We start from the raw sequence: 19,231 nt of genomic DNA on the forward strand, positions 1-19,231 counted from the left end.
TGCACTTTCTCCCATTACTTTGTAGCTGGACTCTTACTGTTTGCAGTCAGGGTCAGGACATCTTGGGCAGACTTGGCAGTCAGTAGGATTGTGCCCTCAAACTTCACAGTTTGCCTAACTCCATGAACATAACCTGTCCAAAGTAATGAGAGACAGAGACACACATGGAACTTAAATGCTTTAATACAAATACATATAACTGCACATGTAACACAATATGCTGTTAGTAACTTACTGTAATGCATCCTACCAGGACTATGCCAACTAGTGCAGAAATTGCTAGTGCAGCTTGCAGTAAAAACAATAGCAATTAGATAATCAAGAAAGTGGGAGAAGGCCCTGGCTGGTTGGCTCAGCAGTAGAGCGTCTCGGCCCAGTGTGTGGAAGTCCTAGGTTCGATTCCCAGTCAGGGCACACAGGAGAAGTGCCCATCTGCTTCTCTACCCTTCTCCTTCTCCTTTCTCTCTGTCTCTCTCTTCTCCTTTCATAGCCAAAGCTCCACTGGAGCAAAGTTGGCCCGGGCGCTGAGGATGGCTCCAATGGTTTCGGTCACATTGGAGCAATGGCCCAGATGGGCAGAGTATTGCCCCCTGGTGGGCATGCTGGGTGGATCCCGGTCCGGTGCACGTGGGAGTCTGTCTGCGTCTCTGCTTCTCACTTCAGGGAAAAAAAAGAAAAGAAAATGGGAGGAATCATTGTGGGGGGGGCGTTAAGGGAGGGTGAGAAGCCACAGGATTGAGAAGGATAACTGAGAGATGTCACAATTGAATCAGTTGGCATGGGGCAGGAACTAGGGTGGTGACTCACAGGTCTTAACCATTTTTCGTCTTCAGGCAAACCCTTAGCTGTCCTGAGATAGTGCTTCCATCCATTAGAAGCAGAGGTGGCTAAGCCTTCGCTAGCGTTTCGTCCAAGAACTCTTGAGCCCGCTTCTGGTAGCCACAACTTTAGATTTTTTTTTTTTTTTTTGTATTTTTTCTGAAGCTGGAAACAGAGAGAGACAGTCAGACAGGGATCCACCCGACCGGGATCCACCTGGCATGCCCACCGGGGGGCGATGCTCTGCCCACCAGGGGGCAATGCTCTGCCCATACGGGGCATCGCTATGTTGCCACCAGAGCCACTCTAGTGCCTGAGGCAGAGGCCACAGAGCCATCCCCAGCGCCCGGGCCATCTTTTCTCCAATGGAGCCTCGGCTGCGGGAGGAGAAGAGAGACAGAGAGGAAGGAGAGGGGGAGGGGTGGAGAAGCAGATGGGCGCTTCTCCTGTGTGCCCTGGCCGGGAATTGAACCCGGGACTTCTGCACGCCAGGCCGACGCTCTACCACTGAGCCAACCAGCCAGGGCCCACAACTTTAGATTTTAAGTCTCATTTCTGCAGGTTCCTCCTGACCTATGCTAAAGCAATGGAATGAGTTAGGAACTTCAAATATCACACCTACCTTTTTTCTATAGATTCTTACTTGTTGCTGTTTTTTTTTTCCCTGAGATTTCCAAATTCTAGAAAAAGGAAGGACAGCTGCAACAACAGCAGAGTTCACTTGAAGCTAATGTTAGATGTTTTATAGTGCAGTGAAGCAATCACCCCTGACAAGTTTCATATTGCAGAGTGCCCAGGAGCACTGGGCGGATTTGTGTTCAGTCACGCCATCCCCTCTCTTCAAAGAGAAGAACAGACACATAATCCTCCATAAAATCTGCTATAATGTTCTGCTTCACTTTAAGGCTTTTCCCCAAAGCCACCAGTTGTACCATTTTGACTACCTCAAACAGTCAATTCTCAACAGCATGGCTCAGTTAAAAGCAAATATTTGAATGAGTTATTTGACTACATTATCAGGTAAAGAGCATCATAAAGCCATCAAGGCAGCTGGGTATGTAGTCATGGTGGTTAGGAAAATGATGGGAAAATGGGTCTTTACACGAATACTACGTACCAGCTGCTCTTTCTACTTTAGTCACCCACACAACTATCTGCTGAAGGATTATTAATATCCTCACTTTAGAGATGATAAACTGAGGCTCAGGGAGATTAAATAATTTTCCAAAGGTTATAAAAAAATGACAGAGTCAGCGCTGGAATTTAGACCTTCACTACCAAGTCCCAGTCTTCCCATAATTCCACACTGTCTGCCTATTAGAAATACAATTCAGAAACATTCACACCATTGGGTTATCCTAGGGGATGATTGATTTAGGGATCTAAATAAGAAATTCTGAGGGATGATCTAAACTTTGTCTCTGATTTATGGAATATATAAATACATAAAACAATGTATATATATATAAATATATATGTCTGTGTATCCATATTCATATATATTTTCCCCTACCTTGTCCAAATGTGCAGAATTCAAGTAAGTTTAACATATATTCGCTAAACATAACTTGTCCAGTAATTTCTTCTTCCTTTCATAGGAAAGAATGATTCCAATGTTAAACTACAGTGAAGGATTAGCTCACTTATAATTCCTTTGTATGTTAAATAATTTACACCCAGAACTGTGTTGCATTATCTCTTGAATATATACATATAATAGTATGCTCACTGTTTCACTTTGAAATGGTTGCTGCTCTGTAATATTTGTGTTATGTGTTAATAATTGGCAGCCTAGAGTGGCATGTTAGATCTGGCACAAACCATTCTACCATCTGGACCATAAGTTAGAGTTCACCCCTCGGGTTCCATTTCTGAACCTCACCTCATCCTTTCTCTCTCCTAATAGGCACCGAATGTACCTCATCCTATCTTTGAATCACAAAAGGATGTCCGTCCCTTGAAAGATTGCAGCTTCAAGCCACACAAATATTTACTGTCCATCTCAGGAACTGCTCCAGGTGTTCAGAAGACAACACTGAGCCAACGAGACCCTAAAGGAGCAGTTCTTGGGGAGCTTTTGTTCTAGTGGGACTCTTTCCCATTGAAACTTCCATTGTTGAGTAGCTTAGCTGGGTGTGAGGCAATATGATGATCAGATTACAGAATGCCAAGGTAGAATGTGAGTGATTTATAGGAAGTCCTTGCTGTACAAAAACAACTATGAATTTAAATATCCCTTTGATTGATGAATAACATGTAAGAGATATGTATCTAACCTTTCCCCTTTCACCTCTGTGAGATGAGTTCTTTTAACTTATAACTAGGGGGAAAAATAAGCTCCCCATGGATATTTAAAATTAAGTGGTCACATTGCAAATTCTAAAATTCAAGGTTATTTTCAAGAATGTTTTTCATTTTCCTTCTTTACGTCTACAATTGTATATTTCATGTGGATACCACTGGGCTAAAGAGAGTTGCTCAAATTCGCACAGCCAGCACGTGAGTAAGTAGAATCTCAAACCCAGCCTAATTTGATTCTAAGACTGTGTTTAACTCCCTAAACACTGGGCACCTTTCTACACACTTACACGTAGTTTTTACACAGTGATGGTTACTGATATAAACCCTGGAAAGTTAGTGCTATCTGGTTTTGAAACTTGCAATGGCAAGAAAGAATACAAAAGAGATTTCAATGTTACTGTCAGTCTGAAATGGTGACAACCTGATGGGGGGTTATACCCGGGTAAAATATATCTCTGTGGTCCACACAAAGACCTTTTATGCTTGTTGCTAGATATCAACTGTGTACCAGTCAAAGGGCAAGTCAGATAGCACTGCTGCTGCTGCTCAGAATAAAGAGTTCCAGATAACCAAATGACTTCTCTGGTTGTTTATTTTTATTTATTTTTCCATTGATTTGAGAGAGAGAGAGAGAGAGAGAGAGAAGTATCAACTCACTGTTACACTTAGTTGTGCACCCATTGATTTCTTTCATATGTGCCCTGCCCAGGGCTCAAACCAGTGTCTTTAGGATTGTGTCAGTGCTGTCAGATCAAACTGGTGACCCCAGGATCTAATTTGCAATCCGGGGTCAAGTCAGTGCCCCGCTGCTGCAGACAATGCTCTTATCAACTGTGCTACTGGCCAGGGCATCCCTGGTTATTTAGCACTGGCAAAACCAAAACAACAACCAAAAAAGCCTCTTCATTGATTATTAGCCTGTTTTCATTTGTGCCTTAAAGATCAGAAGGTGGCGCCTGAGGAACCGCTGAGGGTTCTTACGCAGAGGTTGGCTGGAGGAAAGGCGAGGAGGAAGGGAGAGGTTGCAACCCAGCAGGCTTGTTAGGAGCTTGTTGCAAGTCACACACAGTGTAATTACCATTTGTCCTGGGTTGGCCGTGGTGGGAATAAAAATGAAGATAGGGAATCAAGGGAAGTGAAGGAAGACTCTCTGTGACAGAGGACTTGAGCAAAGGGCTCCTCCGTCCTACCTGCCAAGCTGCTCTAGCAGGATAGATGTGAGTGGGCTTCCAGGCCTGGCTGAGATGCGGACCACCGTGTCTGCACATCAGTATTTTCTGAACAGAGTGCAAAATAAACCACTTAGTGAAGTCAGAACTCAGGAGTCAAATTTCTTGGCTAGCGCCAGAAATAAACGTATGATTTTTCATAACGGGCGGCTGCAGGGGCAGCATACTGGAAGCACAGTTAGAAATCCAGCAGAGTTAACTTACTTGGAAAGGGAAGTCAAGACCTGAGGAACCAGGAGGGTTAAGAAAAGTTCCAGAGGACAGACTCAGAGGTCATAACCAACAGGCTGTCGAGGCATCTCATTAATTTGCTGTCATTAAAATGTTTACAACCACCGGAGAGCATTTCTTTCCCTTTTTTGTGTCTAAGAAGGCTATAGGTGAAGGGAAGCCCTTCAGTATATGTGTGATGTGACTGCTTGTAGTCCTCCTTCCAGAGGACGAGTTCATGGTAATAAATCCCCTCTGTACAGGTGTGCCTGCGTCCAACCGTCAGCTGCCTCCTTGTCTTGGCCCTAAAAGAGCAGTTTTCAACTGGAGTGCTGCAAGAATTTTTAAAACATGCTGTACCTGACTATTAGTCAGGGGTACTGACCTCTTTTCCCTCAGATGGTCAAATTAAAAAAAAATGACAACAGCCCACGCAATAATAGCTGCCCAGTGTGAATGCATCAAAATTATACCTATTTATTTGTTTATTTTTGGTCAGATTGGCAAAAGTACAAATTTTTACGGTGTGCTGCAGAATTTTAGTAATTCATGTATGCCATGAGATGAAAAAGGTTGAAAATCCGCTGCCCACGTAATAGCTTCATGATTGCGTATTGATACATGATACAGGGAGAGGAGAGATAAAGATGACCTTTTTTTCCAAATTATTATTATTTTTATTTAATTAATTGTGTTTACATAGATTCTAGGGTCACCCCGAATGCATCCCCTCCTCTCCCATATTCCCCTCAACATCTCTCTTGCCCCCTCCCCACAGCACTCTCCCCCCTTCCCTTCAGGTTTATCCCATCCTGTCAACTCCCTTCCCTCTGTCCTCTTTTCCTCTGGTCCCTTCGATCCCTCCTCTATCTCAATTCTGTTCTTCAGTTCTCACTGTTCCTTGGATTCCTCAAAGGAGTGAGGTCATATGCCATTTTTCTTTCTCTGCCTTTAATTGCATCTCATGGTAAGCATTTGCTGCAGAGCCCCTTAGTTATGCAAATTCTGGTCATGACGTGTAGGAAGCAGAAAACCTCCTGGGAAGACAGCCGTCACTCATGCCCTTAAGAAATCAAGGTTTTGATTCAGTCTAAGTTGGAAGGCTCCTTAGCTTTCTCCTCTTGCCGGTACTAAGATCTCCACAGCAGAGGAATAGACAGTGGAGGAAAGAGGCTAGATGTCTGCAGATCACCCAGGTTGGGAGGGCTCAAGCAAGTAAGGATTAGGGAAGAGTCTGGAGAATATAACACTCTGCGGAAGTCAGGGACAGTTATCCTGAGAGGCAGAATGACGCTAAGGCGGAAGTCGGGGACAGTTATCCCGAGAGGCAGAATGACGCTAAGATGAGGCGTCTGGAAGTTCTGCATTTAAGTTTCTGTTCTGCTTAATGTCTTGCTTTCTTCGCCCAGGCACTGGGGACTCTCTGCATGATTTGGCCTCATTTTCAGTTATTATTCTCCTGGCTTGCTGTGCTGAAGCTACTCTATCTTGTCATTAGATCAGTTTCTAGAATATGCCAGGCTCTTTCCCACCTAAGGACTTTCTCTGTATCTAGAAATGGGCTATCCCTTTCCCCAGCAGCCACTTTAGTCTCTGCATGGTGTTTTTCCTCATCCTGTAACTTTCATTTTGCTGTTAACTTTCTCAGAGATGCCATACCTGGCACTAAGTGTAAGCATTTGATAAATATTTATATAAAAATTTTTAATTAAAAATTTTAAAAATAATTTTAAGTTTTATATTATTTTTAAGCTATATTTTTGGCTTTAAAATAATTATTTGTCTATTATAAAATATTGCATTTATACACAGAATTGGAAAAAAGACTTACAGTTAATTCCATTTGATTAGGATGATCTTCCAGAGGTGGTACATGATTCAAGTGCACATCACAGATGGACAGAAGATGCTCTGAACATATGTTGCAGGTGTGCAGCAAAAATGTAAAAACCTATGTTCCTCTCAGACTCTATAAAAAAAAGAGCATTAATGCCAATGATATACTACTAATATCCTTAGTAAATATATATTTAGGATCAACTTTATTTTAAAATTTGCTATCAACACAAGGCAAACATAATCAGTAAATTACTATTTCTAATGAATCACTTGTTTAAGTAGAGAAGATTCAGTCTCTGCTTTTGGAGTGTCTGTAAACACCTTGGTGGTCACTGTCTGTTCTTTGTGTGTGTGTGTGTGTGTGTGTGAGAGAGAGAGAGAGAGAGAGAGAGAGAGAGAGAGAGAGAGAGAGAGACAGGGACAGACAAGAAGGGAGAGAGATGAGAAGCATCAACTTGTAGTTGTGGTATCCTAGTTGTTCATGGATTGCTTTCTCATATGTGCCTCAATGGGGGTTGGGGGGCTCCAGCTGAGCTAATGACCCCTTGCTCAAGCCAGCAACCTTGGGCTTCAAGCCAGCAACATTTGGGCTCAAGCCAGCGACTATGGGTCATGTCTACGATCCCATGCTCAAGCCGGCAACTCCTCACTCAAGCTGGTGAGCTTAGGCACAACCAGATGAGCCTGTGCTCAAGCTGGTGACCTTGGGTTTTTGAACTTGGGTCCTCAGCATCCCAGGCCAGTACTCTATCCAATGTGCTACCACCTGGTCAGGTAATCACTGTCCTTTCTTATAAAACTGTTTTGTGCACAAGTACTATGGATTGAATGTTTGTCCCCAGAGTTTATATGTTAAATCTAATGGTCAATGAAATGGTATTAGGAGATGAAGCCTTTAGGAGGTGATTAGGTCATGAGGGCAAAGTCTTCATGAATGGAATTAGTGCCCTAATAAAAGGGATCTTAGACAGCTCCCTTGTCCCTCTGCCATGTGAGGACACAGTAAGAAGATGGCCATCTATGAACCAGAGAGTGAACTTTCACTAGACCTTGGATTTGGTGTCTTAACCTTGGATTTCCCAGTATCTAGAACTGTGAGAAACTGTCTGTTGTCCATAAGCTACCTCGTTTATGGTATTTTGTTAGATCAGCCTGAACAGACTAAATCAGCATGCAGTATCCTCAATGCTAATGACCTCTCATGTGAAACACACACTTCACTCCCTTGAATAAAAAGAAAAGAAGTTCTTGCTTCTTCAATGGCAGTGGATTACTAGACTCTAAGGCCTATGCCGCCATTCCCTACATTCCCTGTTCCATCTTGTAAATTTGCCTCTGCTCTTCAAGAGAGGTTCCCTTTAGAGGTTTAGAGTTGGAGACCTCCTTATGAATCCATGCCAGATGTTAGCCAGACAAGATGATCTTACAGTCACACTAATCCCTTTGTGTTTATATAAAAAGCAAATAAGTGAATGTACTCCAATTTCTGTATCATATATTCTTTTCTTTCTATGTTATCTTTTGAAATGAATGTGGAAATTGTTGAGAAAAAGTTAAGCAACTCCAACAGATAAGTCGCCTTTATTACACAAAGTAAGCATGGTGAGAATCAAAAGGCAAATCAACTAGCAGTTGGGGCTTATTTGCCAGAAAAATAGTTCTCTGTAGATTTTGTAATCTTGTGAAATGTGCTACAGTATATTGTAATCTTGAAGACTTTAAACAGATCCACAAAAGCTAGGCATTTCCAGGGGCTTACGTGTCAGTTGAGTGTGATAATATAAATTTATTAGAAAATAAATAATTTTATATAACTCTGGCATTTTATGATTATAGCTAATGGCAGAAAATATGCAGAAGTACTTGTATTCCCATACTTATACATGGAAAGAGGTTGCCTTGTGCCTGTCTTTTATCACTATAGTCTTAACAGTTTGTCTATGGATCTGAAAGTGTTTGAGGTCCACCTGATCTGAAACATCCACTGATTGCTACTAAGTCATAGTAGAAGAGATATTAATGGATTACTTCCCCCCTTACAGGGCATTTACTTTAAGAGTCTTGTTAAAGTGATTTATAAAGCACATAAAAGCTGCCTATTTGGTACAGAGAAGATAAATATAAAAATTCCTTCTTCATGCTGCAACATGTCAGTAACAAGCTTTATCCTTGGGGGCACTTGCATACAGCAGGTTGTCTGGGAATGGATGTCTAATGGAAAGAGACACGGTCAGGCTGGCTCAGCTACTTTGCCTTTTTTGCCTTGGGCTGCTGTTCATTTCAGTTGTGCAAGTGAGTCGTACACACTAGATGGCAGCATATCACCAATGAAAAATACAAGGAAACCTATCTCTCCACTTCAAAGCAAGCTTAATGTATTTTTATGCTATAATGGTCTAAAGAAAACTCTCTAGAGAGGGCAACTGTGTACTAAGAACAACAGCAAGCCTTTGAAGAGAGTGGACACTGTTTTGGTCATAGGAAAGAGAAAAATACCAAAACAACCCCCCATATACAAACGACTTTGCCCAGGTGCACAGAGGTATAACCACAGATGTATTTGCCTTCGGTCCTTGTCCCCTTCGTTCTCATCTAGGTTTTCAGGTTCTTCCTAATGCACACAGAATTCCTCTGTGGTCTCATCAGAGTGCTTCTTAGAATAGAGGATCTGTTTGTAATACTGTTAGAAACATGGAGTCTGAACTAGAACCCAATTCTAGTTGCTTCTTTGTCTAGTTCACTTATTAACAAAACGTAAGTGAATATCTACTAAGTAATAGGCATTCTGCTAGTTGTTGGGGGTGAAAATGCAGTCTCAGTGCCATGTTCTTTATAATTCAACAGAGGAGAGAACAATTAAGTAAACAATATCACGATTAACAAAAGCAATCAATTGTTATTATAAGAAAGCCCACGAAAAGACATAGCACCTTATGATTATATGATGGGAGTGATGACTTGATTCATTCAACACATACGTATATTGACTGCCTACTCAGAGCCCCGTACTGTTCTAGGTGCAGAGGACTCATTAGTGGACTAAACAAAAAAAGATTAATATCCAATGGATATATATAGATATATATTTTTTTGTGGAGGGACACAGACAAAAAATAAAATAAGTTAATTTTATACTACTCTGGAAGGTGCTGCAGAGAAATATAAAATAGGGAAGGAGAGAAGAATTGTGGAGGAATCTGTGATTTTAAATAGTTCAATCACAGAGGGCCCAACCAAGAGTGTGACATAGCCTGAACGCCTGAAAGGAATAAAGGAAAAGGTCTAGGCACAGAGTAGCAAGTGCAAAGGCCCTGAGGAAGAAATATATTTGGTGAGTTTAAGGGATTACATGGAGGCTGAAGTGGCTGGACAAGAATGAACAGAGGTTTTAGGAGACTTGTTCAGAGACGTAATGAGCAGAGATCATGTAGGATCTTGGAGGCCTTTGTAACGCCAACTTAGACTGAGTCAGGGAGACAGAGAGGGCTCTGAGCAGAGATGAGACATCACCTTATTTATGAGAAGATAACTTTAGCTGTTGTGTTAAAAAAATCTTTTAAGGGGTCAAAGAGAGAAGCCAGGAAACCAACAACCCAGAAGGAGATAGTAGAGGTTGGAACTGGTGGTAGTAAGTAGTAGAGGTATTGAGAAATGGAAGAATTCAGGTTGGATTTTATAGAACCAACAGGATTTCCTGATGGATTGGGTGGGACTTAAAGAAAGGAGTCACAGATGACTGCCAGGCATTTGGCCTGACCCACTGAAGGGTAGAAGAGCCATTAATTGATATGGGGAAGGCTATGGTTGGAGGAGGGTTTGGGAGCAAAATTCAAGAGTTCAATTTAGGATGTGTCAAGTTTGAAGTGTCTGTTAGTTATCCAAAGATAAATATTTTGTTTCACTTGGTATGGGTTGGAGGTATAAATTTGGGAACTGACATCATTTAGATGATATTAAAAACTACAAAGCTGGATAATTGAATGACTTAGTCAGGGGTGTGGGAGGGGAGACAGGAAGCCTTTTTTGAAGAAGTGACGTTCGAGCAGAGTTCTGAAGGATGAGTAAGTTAGCTGGGTGGAGAGTGGGAGGAAGAATTCTCTCCCTTCAATGGCACCACTAACACACTGGTCCAGTAATACAGCGAAACACAGATGAGAAGGTAGTTTGCCTACAAACTTTCAAGTGCTATATTAAAGTAAGTGGAAGCCTAGAATATTTCTTGATAGTTCTTAAAATATCTCATATAAAAATGAGGTGTGAGTTTTGTCATTGAAAATGACTTTGTGACATTTATGTGGTAAAGCAGAAGTATGAGGTTAGTTGTCCCCAGCTGGTGACAGCATATGTTGCTCCCTCACTGGGAACAAAAGCATTCTGGGAACTTAATGTGTGCTGGTCAGTAGGTGCTCAGGGAGGCCGTGGTTGCTGAGAGTATGGGCCCTTGAGGCAGGTTGCTCGAGGTTGAGTTCTATGGCTCCACTTACAAGCTGTGTAACTTGAAGCAGTTTGAGCTTCGTGCTTTAGTTTCTGCCTTAGTATACCACACATAAAACCAGATTTACTCTGAGGATCAAATGAGAATATGGGAAGTTACTCCAAATGTTTGGAACATAATAAGGCTTCAATAATCATAGGTAATTATAGTTTTTATTGCTGTGAATCACCATGGAATTAGTTTTTAGATGAAGACTAGACAGCATCAGATATATTTCTGGTTAAGAAAAATAGGCCATATTGGATAATAAAATACCTATTTGCCATTTATCATGGTTTTACTAGACCTCAAGTAGTAAGGCTGAAAATGACAGCAATTATTGAGCACTTAGCACAAGTGAAGCACTGGACATGTATTACCTAACTTCCTCTTCGCCATCCTGTCTACTAGGTAGCACTTACTTTACTTTATAGATCAGGAAACTGGGGTTTGGAGTCTTAAGTAAGGGGACAAAGTTAAAGAGTGGCAGATATGGGATTTGAAAGAAGTTGTCAGTTTTTCAAGTTCTTCCAACCACCCTCCTTGCTTTCTTCCACTACAGATCTATTTTATCTCGGTGGATCACATCTGAAACATACTGCTTATAATCAAAGGCTTTAACATAATAACTCACCTGTGAGGAGTAGGAAGAAAACCATATAAGAACATACCTCTTATTTCAAACATTAACACAGACAGATATACTTTTTTATTTTTTTTGCAGAAAACAAGTTATTATATTTTCATATTTGCTTCCATAAGGATTTTGAAATATGGGCAATTCTCTCATATCCACCTAGATTTCTAAACACAACCAAACCTGTAGGATATGTGAGCTTGGCTGACAACACACCATTTGGCTAAAGTCATGGATTAGCTCAGTGATGACTGGAGAAGCTGAACCTTCTCTGTTTCAGTTTATACAGTCTGTCCAGTCATTTGCATACTATGGTGGAACGAATATGACAATGTATGTTCCAGAAGATTGGCTTGGGATCCAATCTCTACACCTCCATTGGACTTCCATGTTATTTTTTTACAAATGCCATTAGCTCCCTCCTGAAACTGGCTGAAAGCCACATCTCTGACCCTTCCCAGGCATTGCTGGAAACTGGCTTAAAGGAGGGTCTGCTATGTCACTACCATGTGGGAGTGAAATGCTGTCTATACTGTTTTGTTTTATTTCTTTGTTTCATAAGCACTCCCAATGCTTAAAGTTTACAGAACTTCCAGATGCAGTGGGGGTTTTTTTTGTTTTTTTTGGTAGAGCATCTTGATTCTAATGTAAAAGCAAAATATCAAATTGCTTATTGCCTGTGAAATTAGAAATTCTGGGTGGATACTTATTGGTTAACTCTGTGCTCCTCAGACAGGTTTCCAAGAAACAGCTCTGGGGCCAAGAAGAACATTACTCTGCTCACATTTTTCTTCTAGAATTACATGGTTCTGTGTCCCCCAAAGGCCACATTTTGGAGCATATCCAAATCACCGTGTGCATGTTCCCTTCTTGACCACAGTTCCTCCAACACAAATCAAATTTAGAAGCTTCCTATAGTTCCAGATGGTCAGATTCTGAACATATCTAATTACCATTTCCCACTGGAATTCATGCCAACTAGGGGCTGAGCTTCTGCCCAATGACATCTACTTTTTCCCTAGTACGTTCTGACTCCTGCATCTTGCCTATTGCCAATTACTGAAATGAAATAAAAATGTTCAGATCGTTTACAAAATTCTTGTCTTTATTTCCTTTGTAGCATTCAAAGGGAGAAGCAGAAAAGGTTCTCCAAATTTCCATTGTTCAGAATGAAACAATCTTTAAATAGAACACAGCTAGGTCTTTAAGATGTCTATTATCTCTGAAGTTACTCTTCCTCCTTTTTTTTGCTATTCTGAATCAAAAGTGTTATGAGAACAGATTGCATACAGTTAATAACTCCCCACAAATTTCTGTAGCATGCTGTGGAGAAAAAGGAACCCTCATACACTGTTGGTGGGAATGTAAAGTAGTACAACCATTATGGAAGAAAGTATGGTGGTTCCTCAAAAAACTGAAAATAGAACTACCTTATGACCCAGCAATCCCTCTACTGGGTATGTACCCCAAAAACTCAGAAACACTGATACGTAAAGACACATGCAGCCCCATGTTCATTGCAGCATTGTTCACAGTGGCCAGGACATGGAAACAACCAAAAAGCTCATCAATAGATGACTGGATAAAGAAGATGTGGCACATATACACTATGAAATACTACTCAGCCATAAGAAATGATGACATCAGATCATTTACAGCAAAATGGTGGGATCTTGATAACATTATATGAAGTGAAATAAGTAAATCAGAAAAAACCAGGAACTGCATTATTCCATACGTAGTTGGGACATAAAAGTGAAACTAAGAGACATTGATAAGAGTGTGGTGGTTACGGGGGGGAGGGGGGAATGGAAGAGGGAAAGGGGGTGGGGAGGGGCACAAAGAAAACAAGATAGAAGGTGACAGAGGACAATCTGACTTTGGGTGGTGGGTATGCAACATAATTGAATGACAAGATAACCTGGACTTGTTATCTTTGAATATATGTATCCTGATTTATTGATGTTGCCCCATTAAAAATAAAATTATTAAAAAAAATTTCTGTAGCATGCACTATATTCATTAAACTCTGTTAGCTATTATGAAAGATATAAACACGATTTAATTCTATCCTCTAGGAATATACATATATATATATACGGAAGCAAATATGTTTGAAGCATGATATAACACTACCAGTTTGTGTCACAAAGATTAGACAGTGCTTTCAGGGAAGTAATTAAGCTTAATGGTGGACAAAATAGTCTCCCTTTAACTTGAATGTACTTTTCTTCCTCTGTACTTATAAATAATTTAAATAAATTATTTAAAAAACTAAAAATAAAAGCCTATAATGTTAAGACAGAATGTCACCTGTTTTCATAGAATGTTATAGTATTTTAAACAAAATACTCATGGGGAGCAAGGATGTAAAAAAATCAATCTACATGGGAGCACCTGGTGGTGTTTGTAGAGGCAGCACCACCTGAGCTGGTTTTGATGCGTGGAGATGGGAGGGAAATGCTGGCAGCAGAGAGCAAAGCGCTCATGGGAAAATTAAAGGTGTATTGGGTAATCGTGGAGTTTGCAGATTGGGCTGAAGAGCAGAGTGAGGGAAAGCAGGAGACAGAGAGGTTGGCAGGTAGGCAAAACCTTATCAGGGAAACTCTTCAAAGTCAATAATGTTGTAATAGATGTGTATAGTGCTGGGTGCATGCTGGGTTTGTCGGGGCGGGGTGGGAGGGAATCGCTTGGTAAGTTATGTAGATATCTAACCACCATGCCACACACCGGAAACTAATATAATATTGAAAGTCAATCGTAACTGAAAAAATAAACTCAAAAGAGATTAGGTTTATTCTCTAGGTTAGCAGTTTCTTAAACCAGATCTGCAAAGTACTGGTCCCATGAGATGTGCTGTATGTCAGATCTACATATTCGAAGATTCCTTATGGATATTAGAATACTTAATAATTTAATGAAAATTCCTACAGTAAAGAGTCTTGTTTTCCTGAATTTAACTAGGCATTTTCTAAAGTTTCAAACCACAGAATACTTTAAATCTGTGGTTTTTCAGCTTTTTACACTTGGGGACCAGTGAAAATAGGAGTGTTATTTAAGGAACCACTAAGGCAGAAATCATCCTGAACATAAGTGAATTCAACTAAGATCTATACTCTTCATACAACATCAGGGTGGTTAACTCTTTCTTGACCTGCACAAAATTTCTAGCAGACTAGTCCATAGGCTGGCGGTTGAAAACCACTGCTTTAAATAATAATCATATGAAAGGAAGTACCTTAAATCTACAGAGTTAACACTTATATAGTATAACTATGTCCTAGGCACTGTTTTCTATGTTACATTCACTTACTTGCCTGGTTAATCTTTTTTTAAAATTATTTTTATTTATTCATTTTATTTTTTTATTTTATTTTTTTTTTATTTATTCATTTTTAGAGAGGAGAGAGAGACAGACAGAAAGAGAGAAGGGGGGAGGAGCTGGAAGCATCAACTCCATATGTGCCTTCACCAGGCAAGCCCAGGGTTTTGAACTGGTGACCTCAGCATTTCCAGGTCGACACTTTATCCACTGCACCACCACAGGTCAGGCTATTTATTCATTTTAGAGAGAGACAGAAAAAGATAGAGAGAGAGAAAGGCAGAAGAGCAGGAAGCATCAACTCCCATATGTGCCTTGACCGGGCAAGCCCAGGGTTTTGAACTGGTGACCTCATGGTTCCAGGCTGATGCTTGATCCACTGCGCCACCACAGGTCAGGCTGCTCAGTTAATCTTTATGATGCTTTGTGACAGGGGTCGGGAACCTATGGCTCGTGAGCCAGATATGGCTCTTTTGATGGCTGCATCTGGCTCGCAGACAAATCTTTCATAATAAAAAAATAATGTTAAAAATACAAAACATTCTCATGTATTATAATCCATTCATTTCCTACTGCTCATGTTCATGGTTATGGGTGGCTGGAGCCAATCACAGCTGTCCTCTGGGACAACACCAAATTTTTATTGGATAATGCATAATGTACACGGGTTGTTGTATGGCTCTCACGGAATTACATTTTAAAATATGTGGCGTTCATGGCTCTCTCAGCCAAAAAGGTTCCTGACCTCTGCTTTGTGAGGTAGATACTGTTGTTAGCATCCTCATTTCACATGCATGGAAGTTGAGGTACAGGGATGTTAAGAAACATAGCCAGGGTTGCAAGCTTCTAAGTAGTAACTCTGGGACTTGAACCCAGGTGGTCTGACTGCAGAGTCCATGGTGTTGATGAGTGTATATACTACATACACCTCCAATGCTGTGAGGTGAACGAGTAGCTCTTGTAGGTTTTTGAGGACTGTGACATGTTCATCATTAGATTTACAGAAGAAAAGGCTGATTGCCTTACAAAACCTTCAAGGATGAGTATATTCAGTCCATTAAGAAGTTCTTTTTTCCTTATTTACCGTGAAATATTTTAACACACAAGAAAGTTAAAAGAGCAGTACAATGAAAACCTGGATAGCTAACCTCTGGATTCAACTGTTGATATTTTGCCATATTTGTTTTGTGTATTCTTTTGTTTTGAACCATTTGAAGGTAAGTTTCAGGCATTATGACTCCACTGCCAAATACTTCAACATATGAATCTTAAAAATAAAGACATTCCAGGGGTTATGTAAAAGTCCAAGTGAGAAGCAGTGAGTGTCTGAGCTAGGACAGTAGCAACACAGAGAAGGGACGAGCTAAGAGAGGTGTGGATCACTCACTTGAAAATAACCTACAGAGTGCTCGCTTCGGCAGCACATATACTAAAATTGGAACGATACAGAGAAGATTAGCATGGCCCCTGCGCAAGGATGACATGCAAATTCGTGAAGCGTTCCATATTTTTATGAACACAAAGAATATATTACCAAGGAAATTGAAACTATAAAAACAAATCACACAGAAATGAAAAACTCAATTCACGAGCTGAAAAACGAGGTAACAAGCTTAGCTAACAGAACAGCCCAGATTGAAGATAGGATTAGTGAAATAGAAGACAAACAACTTGAGGCACAACAGAGAGAAGAAGAAAGAAACTCAAAAATAATAAAAAACGAGAAAGCCCTACAGGAATTGTCTGACTCCATCAGAAAAAATAACATAAGAATAATAGGTATATCAGAGGGAGAAGAGAAAGAAAATGGAATGGAGAATATACTCAAACAAATAATAGACGAGAACTTCCCAAGCCTGTGGAAGGAACTAAAGCCTCAAATTCAAGAAGCAAACAGAACACCAAGTTTTCTTAACCCCAACAAACCCACTCCAAGGCACATCATAATAAAGATGACACAAACCAATGACAAAGAAAAAATTCTCAAGGCAGCCAGGGAAAAGAGTACAACATATAAAGGAAGGCCTATTAGATTATCATCAGATTTCTCAGCAGAAACTCTACAAGCTAGAAGAGAGTGGACCCCAATATTTAAAGCCCTGAAAGAGAGGAACTTTCAGCCAAGAATACTATACCCATCAAAGCTATCCTTCAAGTATGAAGGAGATATAAAAACATTCACAAATACAGAAAAGATGAGAGAATTTATCAGCAGAAAGCCCCCACTCCAGGAAATACTAAAGGGGGTTTTCCAACCAGATTCAAAAAACAAAAGAAAACAACACCACAAGTAACAGCTCCACCAAGAACACAATAAAACCAAACTTAAACTGTGACAACAAAGGAAAAAAAGGGGGGAGAGGATGGAGATTAACAGTAGCAAAGGATGATGAAGTGCAGAAATACTTATAAGATAGGGTACTACAATGAATATGGTAGGTACCCTTTTCATTACTTAATGGTAACCACCCTTAAAAAAACCACCACAAAAACACTTGACTTAAAAAAGGTAGCAACAGAGGAAAGAAGTATGGAATACAAACAAACAAAAACAAATGATAGAAAAACAAAAGAGAAGAATCAAACTAGATACAAAACTAACAGAAAGCAATTTATAAAATGGCAGTAGGGAACCCACAAGTGTCAATAATTACACTAAATGTAAATGGATTAAACTTACCAATAAAAAGACACAGAGTAGCAGAATGGATTAAAAAAGAAAATCCAACTATATGCTGCCTACAAGAAACACATCTAAGCAACAAGGATAAAAACAAATTCAAAGTGAAAGGCTGGAAAACAATACTCCAAGCAAACAACACGCAAAAAAAAGCAGGCATAGCAATACTCATATCTAATAATGCTGACTACAAGACAGAAAAAGTACTCAGAGACAAAAATGGTCATTTCATAATGATTAAGGGGAAGTTGAATCAAGAAGACATAACAATCCTTAATATATATGCACCAAACCAAGGAGCACCAAAATATATAAGACAGCTACTTATTGACCTTAAAACAAAAACTAACAAAAATACAATCATACTTGGAGACCTCAATACACCGCTGACGGCTCTAGATCGGTCATCCAAACAGAGAATCAATAAAGATATAGTGGCCTTAAACAAAATACTAGAACACCTGGATATGATAGACATCTACAGGACACTTCATCCCAAAGCGACAGAGTATACATTTTTCTCTAGTGTACATGGAACATTCTCAAGAATTGACCATATGTTGGGCCACAAAGACAATATCAGCAAATTTAGAAAAATTGAAATTGTACCAAGCATATTTTCTGATCATAAAGCCTTGAAACTAGAATTCAACTGCAAAAAAGAGGGGGAAAAACCCACAAAAATGTGGAAACTAAACAACATACTTTTAAAAAATGAATGGGTCAAAGAAGAAATAAGCGCAGAAATCAAAAGATATATACAGACAAATGAAAATGAAAATACGACATATCAGAATCTCTGGGATGCAGCAAAAGCAGTAATAAGAGGAAAGTTCATATCACTTCAGGCCTATATGAACAAACAAGAGAGAGCCGAAGTAAACCACTTAACTTCACACCTTAAGGAACTAGAAAAAGAAGAACAAAGACAACCCAAAACCAGCCGAAGAAAGGAGATAATAAAAATCAGAGCAGAAATAAATGAAATAGAGAACAGAAAAACTATAGAAAAAATCAATAAAACAAGGAGCTGGTTCTTTGAAAAGATCAACAAAATTGACAAACCCTTGGCAAGACTCACCAAGGAAAAAAGCCACAGGACTCAAATAAATAAAATCCAAAATGAAAGAGGAGAGATCACCACAGACATCATAGATATACAAAGAATTATTGTAGAATACTATGAAAAATTATATGCCACCAAATACAACAATCTAGAAGAAATGGATAAATTCCTAGAACAATACAACCTTCCTAGACTGAGTCATGAAGAAGCAGAAAGCCTAAACAGACCAATCAGCAGGGAGGAAATAGAAAAAACTATTAAAAACCTCCCCAAAAATAAAAGTCCAGGCCCAGACGGTTATACTAGGGAATTCTATCAAACATTCAAAGAAGACTTGGTTCCTATTCTACTCAAAGTCTTCCAAAAAATTGAAGAAGAAGCAATACTTCCAAACACATTTTATGAGGCCAACATAGCCCTCATACCAAAACCTGGCAAGGATGGCACAAAGAAAGAAAACTACAGACCAATATCTCTAATGAATACAGATGCTAAAATACTAAACAAAATACTGGTAAACCGAATACAACAACATATTAAAAAAATAATACATCATGATCAAGTGGGATTCATCCCAGAATCTCAAGGATGGTTCAACATATGCAAAACGGTTAACGTAATACACCATATCAACAAAACAAAGAACAAAAACCA

General features: G+C 39.8%; 1 non-coding gene across 1 annotated transcript; it reads left to right on the forward strand.

Moving 5' to 3' along the window:
• Window positions 1–16,236: 16,236 nt before the first annotated feature.
• On the forward strand, window positions 16,237–16,343 carry LOC136321561 (U6 spliceosomal RNA). The gene has a single exon (XR_010728712.1). It is a non-coding gene; the product is annotated as a U6 spliceosomal RNA (small nuclear RNA).
• Window positions 16,344–19,231: the final 2,888 nt, after the last annotated feature.

The sequence above is a fragment of the Saccopteryx bilineata genome, chromosome 1 (genome assembly GCF_036850765.1).
Source record: "Saccopteryx bilineata isolate mSacBil1 chromosome 1, mSacBil1_pri_phased_curated, whole genome shotgun sequence".
Classification (NCBI taxonomy): Eukaryota; Metazoa; Chordata; class Mammalia; order Chiroptera; family Emballonuridae; genus Saccopteryx; species Saccopteryx bilineata.